Source organism: Solanum pennellii, chromosome 12 (genome assembly GCF_001406875.1).
Source record: "Solanum pennellii chromosome 12, SPENNV200".
NCBI classification, from domain to species: domain Eukaryota; kingdom Viridiplantae; phylum Streptophyta; class Magnoliopsida; order Solanales; family Solanaceae; genus Solanum; species Solanum pennellii.
In genome coordinates, this window is record NC_028648.1 from 51,199,208 (window position 1) to 51,207,138 (window position 7,931).

The 7,931-nt window shown below is 32.6% G+C and overlaps 1 pseudogene; it reads left to right on the forward strand.

Annotated features, from left to right (window-relative positions):
* Positions 1–2,561: 2,561 nt before the first annotated feature.
* Positions 2,562–3,823, forward strand: LOC107006338 (annotated as a pseudogene).
* The last annotated feature ends 4,108 nt before the right edge of the window (positions 3,824–7,931 follow it).

Here is a 7,931-nt window from a genome sequence, read left to right on the forward strand (position 1 = left end):
CGTCGCGAAGTTCAGAGAGTCGATTTCAGTACCCAAATTTCAGAATTCTAAGTGTTTTGGAACGAGACCCCCTCGACGATCCGTTGTGCCCATGACGGTCCGTCGTGGGGTCCGTCGTCTCAGCCAGTTTTTCCAGAAATAAAATCTGCTGCTCAAAACGACTAAAAAGGTCGTTACAAATAGAATTTCCGATGAACCTTTAAGAAGTATTTTGTTGTGTTCGGGTCGAATAGTGTGGAATCAACTTGTCTTCACCACTGATTATTCTTTAAGTGCTTAGCTTGATAGTATCTCTCATACATGTATTCAATTTTTGCGTCATTATTTACTAATTGTTATGCATAAATCCAAAAATGGATTTTGATAAATAAAAGAAACATGAGGGTTAATTTTCTTCTTCTTTTCTAAATGTGTGATTCTACATGTGTGATTGTATTTGTGTAATATGTTGCCCAAAATAAATATATGCATATCTTATCATGTCAAGTGTAAATGGATGTTATTATGTATTGTTTGATATTACTGGTAGTGTATTGCTTCTTTCAATTAGTAGGGCTTGGGAAACTTTGAATTATATTTGAAGAGTCATTAGGGGATGGATTTCTGGAGTGGGACTAGTTGTTTTAATTTCATATTTCAATTTTGTATTCATAATTCTTTCTATTTGATTTTGTAATAATCTTATAGTAAACTCTAAAACTCTATATGAAATAACTTAGAGATCATCTAAAGGGGGAAGGGATATTCGTGCTAACTATTTATTTATTTATTTTATTTATGTGTGATTGTTACAACTTGCCTATCAATTGATTCGTAGAATTGTGCAAACATCTTAGAATCGTTTAATAAGTGGCTTGAAATCAACCTTTGTTGATTTTATCCGATTAATCAACTTAGCATAAATATGTGTCATAATTTGTTATAATCTTGACTTTTAGAATTTCGCCTCGCATGTTAATACAATAAAAGTTGAGAAATTGACTAATAATAATTAAACACCATGCCTATAGATTTTTTCTGAATCTTATTATGATTTTTAGCATGTTCTACTAAGAAATCTTGATCATAAGGCTTATATTACTTTATATGTTACTTGGGGTTTTGAAAACCATGCCTATAGGACTTATGTAATATGTTTGACCTTTCAGTCACCTAGAAATCATATTCTTAGGTATTACTAAATAATTTCCATCATGTTAAAATTTAAGATAAATCTTTGCGTATTTAATGTCCACTGGTAACTAATTCTGCATTACAATTGTTTGTGGTTACTTAAAATAAATCAAATAACGAAAAGGGCCTAAAATACCCTCAGAGTATTGAAAATGTCATACAAATACCCTCATCCACCTATTGACCCCCAAATACCCTTCCCATCCATCTTTGGGTCCAATTTTACCCCCTTCATTAACGGAACACTAAGTAAAATAATGGGATAATGCACAAGTACCCCTCAACCTATGCCCGAAATCTCAAAGACACACTTATACTATACTAAGGTCCTATTACCCACCTGATCTATCGGCTTACGTGGCACTAGCTTGAAAAAAAAGTCAACCAGTGTTGGACCCACAAGATAGTGCCACGTAGACCAAAAAGGGGTAGAAAATTATTAATAAAATAAGTTCAGGTGGGTAATAGGACCTTAGTATAGTATAAATGTGTCTTTGAGATTTCACACATAGGTTGAGGGGGTACTTGTGCATTATCTCTAAAACAATTAAATAATACTTTTAATTACGTGGTACTCAACCATTGGTTGTAATCCAATTATTCAACATAATTCAAAATTCACCCATTTTAACTTAATCCGCCCCAATAGTTATTAAACCCGCCCTCTCGACCCAACTCAATACAAAAAGAACCCAACTCATCTAATTAAAATAACCCTAAAATCTTGTTCTCAAATAAACACTTCATTTCCCCCAATTTATTGCACAATCTAGAGTAGGTTTAGTAGCTTTTATTGTGATAACTACACTCATCGGTGAAGATTTCAGATTGCAAGGGTATTTTTGTTCACAATCTCGACTTCAACCCAAGTAAGAACTTTCACTTCGGAATTTGTGTTAGGGTTTACGTTTTTATTGATGTTACTTGTTTTACAAATTGATGTTTATTTATGTTAATGTTCTATGTTTTCTATGCTTTTTTAACAATTATTTATGGTGATACAATAGTTTGTTTCATGTTGTCTATTTATGTTAGTGTTTTGTGTTACTATATTGATATCGAGTTAGGATTTTTATATTGTTGTCTCAAGCTTGTTCTTTTCTACCTTTGTTTGTTGTATATATCTTTGATTTATTATTCTTTTTTATTTGTGTATTTGTTAGTCAGACCTGTCTTTACTGTGTTAGGTGAAATATTTTATTGAATGGTCCATTTTTTGAAGATTAGGTATTGTATTATATGTTTTTGCATATGTAAAGATTTTCTTTGAAGCATGTGGTCCCTATTCCTTTACTCTTGGTAGAGTTCTTTGTTTTTTTAATTTCTGTTGTTGTCTAATACAATCTTTTTCTCTTTACTTTTTGTCTATAATGTCCCATTCATGAAGAATGGTCGACAAGGTAGACCTATTATTCTGTTATGGGGCAAGTAGGTACTGACACCTAGAATTATTTACATTAAATAATTGACTATTGTTTGGGAGGAGTATGGTCCAGATTTATTGTCATATACAGACATATGTGAATTTTATGAAAAGTTAGATTTTGTTAATGTCCAACAACTTCTACTCAAAGGATCTTCTGGAAGGAATTATTTGATTGAAGAGGATTCTGGCATAAGAACAATTCAAAAGGCATTGTTTGTTAAGCTTGGTGTACTTGAACTGTTTTCAGTAGATGAGGGGATGATGTTGTTCCAGCTATTGACATTAGCCAGAATAATGAACCTTACCTAGTCATGGTAGATGCTGCAACTGAAGGTTAATCAAGTGTGGAAGAAATGATGAAAATGAACCTTATCTAGTTATTGTAGATGCTGCAACTAAAGGTGAATCAAGCAAGGTAGAAAATGATGAAAATCAACCTTATCCTAATGACCACAATAGAAAAGAATTGGAATCCTTTAGGTTGGAAAAAAAATATAAGTTAATGATCAACTTGGCAACTTTAAAGAGTTGGAAAAGGTATAAGCTTTAAGAACCTTGATGAAGCTAAAACGGTTGTAAGCTACTATTCAATTGCTAGGATGGTTTCCCTTAGGGTTGATAAGAGTGACTTTGTTAGAGTTAGATATAAGTGTATTGTTAGTTTTCCTTTTGTTTTTCTGATTTCTGAAGTTAAGAAAGGGCAAGGATTAAAATTAATACCTTGCAAACAAAACATATGTCCAGACGCTTTCAAAAATAGAAGAGTTACTCAACAAGCTCTAGCACAGTACTTGAAGAAGAGGGTCCAATATGATCCTACGTGTATGGTGACTGAAATGAGAAAGATTGTGGATGATAATTTTGGGCTTAATATTAGCTATTCAAAAATGAAGAGGGTTAAAAGTCTTAAGTGCTAGAGAAATTTGATGGTAGCTATGTTGATGATTTCAATAAATTGGAGGGTTATGGTAAGGAGTTAAGGGACAACAACCCTGATATTGATGTGATTATAAGCATATCAAAAGAGGCCTTGTTGGAACACGGACAAAGAATGTTTTTTAGAATGTATATTTGTATTCAGTCTTTGAAAAGTGGTTGGAGAGCTGGTTTGAGACCATCTATAGGGTTAGATGGCATCCTTTTAAAGGAAGTTTAAGGGAATTTATTGGTTGCATTTGGACAAGATTCAATGAAGCATTTTTATACCTTCACATATACAATTAAGATTAAAAAAAAGGATTTTCTTTTGCTTTTCAATTAGCCTTACTCTATGTTTGAGATTAATTATTAAAGTCAAAATTTGCAGGAAATAACAAAAATAGTTCTATAGTATCAATTCTCATCTTACCACTCAAAGCAACAAGTAATAAGTTGAGGCCAATTTGGTCCTCTGTTAACAAAATGCACTAATACTGCATATAAAAATGCAAGCAAATGCAGCTTATCAAGCTGCGTAATTCTTGATTAGTAGATAAAACAACAACCTACATCATCTTGACAAATTTTAAAAACAAAATGCAAATTATCAAGTTGCAAAATTTCGTCATTACAATAACAAAAAATCACAAAACTAACGTAATTTAATAATACTAACTTAACACAAACAATAGCACCACACTACATCATCTTGGTAGCTATAAAACTATTAATAATAGCCCAAGAAACTGCAAGAAACTTATCAATTGATGATATTTTAACTTTAACTTCGAAACATTATCATCCAAGCTAGATACTTTCTTCGGATTTGAACTCTCAATTTTATCCGTCAACTCCAAATTTGATATTTTCCCTTCAAGGCAGAAACATTTGTTAAATAACAAATTTCATTTCCATCAATATTATTCAACTCAGACATTTCATCGTCAGCCATATACTTCAAATAAGAATCTTCTCTGCCACCCAGATCCTCCACAATCTTCTTCAAATGATTTTCTTTACAAATTGAATCCGATTCAACTTTTTGATCATGAATCATGGTTAACACATGACGTGGACGTTTGTCATCAATTCAATTCCAATAACCACAAGAATTTGACCAACACGACGACGTCGGTAGAATCGATGTCCACCATTTTCAAGAGTTGTAGCCAGTGGCGGAGGCGAAAATTTTATCCATGGGGTTCAAAACAAAATTAAATATGGTAATATTATCCATAAATAAACGGGTTGGGTCATATATGAACGGATTGATTAACAAATGGGTTGACATTTGAAATGCAACTCATATTATCCATAAATAAATGGGTCGGGTCATTACATTACAAAAGAAAGTACACAACCTTGAAGGGAGGTTAAGAAACCAAAACATGCGGATAAACCAATCAAAACATAGTTTTACATTTGAAAATGCAACTACATACATTTTACAATCGTATTCTACAAGGTTTCATATCTTGAAATGTCTTAATAATAACATCAGTATAAGTCTTAACAAATATATCTTTTTCTAAATAAGGCACCAGATAACCACTAAAAAATCATCACTCAGTTAACTCCACAATTCATTCTTGATAAACTTCATTGCCAAAAAATCTCTTTTAACGGAGGCAGTGGCAACTGACAAAAGTAGAGCAAGTTTCACTAAGCGAAATACAAGAGGATAATTTGAATGTTTCTTTGTCTAAACTAATGTTTTGGAAAGATCACAAAACCCATTTAGATCGGAGAACCTTTCATCAACATCACAAACATCAACAAAGTAACTTGCAAGTTGATCCTCAAGAATACTCATATAGGAATTATCAAAGTCATCCGGATGACTTCACCGATTCTCATTACTTTTCTTATGTCAAAACTTGAAAATGAGTTAATTGGATTCAAGAAAGCAATTCCATGGAGAAAATCGGTAGTCATCTCATCAAAACGGTCATTAAGTTCTTGAAGTTGCCAATCAATGATATTGCAAAACACTTCAATACAATAATGATGCAAGATTGTATAATTACAAGTTTCCGCCATGAACTTAAAGAGCTAACATATGGCTTCTCAAAGTTAGGGATCACAACATCATATTTGGTACAAAAAGTAGATACCTTGGCAATAAGAGAATCTCTTTCATCATCTCTTAAGACTTGAAACCTTTTCTTTGCTGCTTCAACAAGCAACAAGACATTTTCAATATCTTGCTTTTCTTTTTTGGTAAGAATTTATTAAGTTTATTTGTGATTGCTATGACATCTCTAATCAAATGCAACATAAACGCAATCTCAAATGTTTGACAAGTTTCAAGATGTCCTATTGCCTTGACTCTTTCATCCATACTCCTTGCACCAAGAGCAAGTGATTCAAGAACCTTAAATACAGACCACAACATAATAATAAAATTGTTAAAGGATTTATAATGAGATCCCCAACGGGTATCACAAGCTCTTGAAAGACCAAGTTGTTGATTTAAGCCCCTATCGGTTGTAAGTTCACCCATATCCAATGCCACTTGAATTGTTGATTTTTTGAGGATCTCATAAAATATTCATATGCTTATAAGAAGATCCCATTACATTAAAAATATTTGCGATCAATACTACAAATTTTCCCACTTCAACACACTTTTTAGAGTCCCCAACAAGAGTTAGTTGAAGTTTTTGAGCAAAACAATTGATTGAATAAACCGATTTACCTTCTCATGTAATCAACATTTTAAGGCCATTGATCTCATCTTGGATATTACTTGACCCATCATAACACTGTCCACACACACTTGATGGACTCAAAGAATGTTGAGCAAGTAAATTTAAAATTGCATCCTTTAAAGATAAAACACTAGTATCTTCAACATGAACAATGTTAATATGTCGGTCCATTACAAATACCATTCCATCAATATATCAAAATACGATATCCATTTGCTCCTTGCGTGACACATCAAGGGGTTCATCAACTAATAAAGCAAAGTAGTCACCATTTAATTCGTCAAGAATAACTTTAACGGTCTCTATCATACATGCAATCACAATATCTTTTTGAATTATCGAAAAAGTCATTTGATCATTTGATGGAGCATGTTCCGAAACATAACCACAAATTTTATCACATTTTTTTCGTACCCTGAGAGAATTTCAAGAAATTTACCCCTACTAAATGATGATTTAGATTCATCATGACCTCGAAATGTAAATCCCCGACTTATGAGAAGTCTTACTACATCAATCAACGCGCATATTATATCCATGCTTGAATTGATTAGATTGACTCTCAAATGCAAATTGAATAGACTGCCGTTGTCGTAGTAAATCTTGACATTTTTTTGACTGATAATATATGCTATTTGGTAGACCAATATGTTTGTCAAGACCACCCTTTTTGTCCCAACTCTTAAATCCTATAGTTGAAAATATCTCCCCTCCTCCTGGATTAGTGTTATGATCTTTAAAAAGATAGCAATACAAACAATAGACTACATCTTTAATAACACAATTGAAACGCTCAAACTTACTTCTCAAATAAGAAGTAACCCAACTAACGAGGTTGGGATCGTTCCTACGAGGAAAATAGTTTAGACTTAACTTCAATCTATTATTACTATTGTTTAGTCAATTACTTCCTTGGAAAGCAAAAATGATAAAGGGGGGGTTTCTATTTCTAAATAAATGAAAATAACTAGCGAAATTAAAGGAGACAACTAACAGCTTCGAATGTTGGAGTTTAATCAATTAATCAAAGTAACCAGGGTTTACGTGTTCCCCACAGGTTCATAACTTGATAATTCTAACTATAGCAATTCTTTCCTAGTATCTTGCATGCAAAGTGATAAGTTATGTATTTCTAAAACCTTGGTCCGGCATCTAGAAAATTTCACTCCGCACCTTGTTCCGGCTACGTGTGTTGATATACTAACCCTTACCTTTACCTCATATTAAGCATCGTATTCCATATTTGACTAAGTTATTACCTCGTACCAATCAATACTAGCCTATTAGATAGTATACACTAAATCTATGTTGATAATTCTTTTCCTATTATCTACCTCCTTGGTCCGGCAAGTAGCATTAAGGCGAGTTCTAACGTTGGCCATCCGTTAAAAGGACTTCTAAGTGAAAGAATTATCAATACATGCAAGACACTATTCTAGAATTGTTATTTTAGTTAGGTTTTACCTCATTATTTGCCTATGGTTCCCAAAACCCTAATTATGGAGTTTAGTTACCCATAGTCATAATCACAATATTCAAATATATGGTATAAGAATTCATGTACTTACTTCAATGAGAAAGAGTAAGATCCAAAAGTTCACTTGATTAATCAACAAAAATCACCAACAATCAATTAAAAGAATCTCAAAATAATCAAGAATCTCACAAAAGGTCTAAAAAATAATCAAGAGTCTAACAATAAT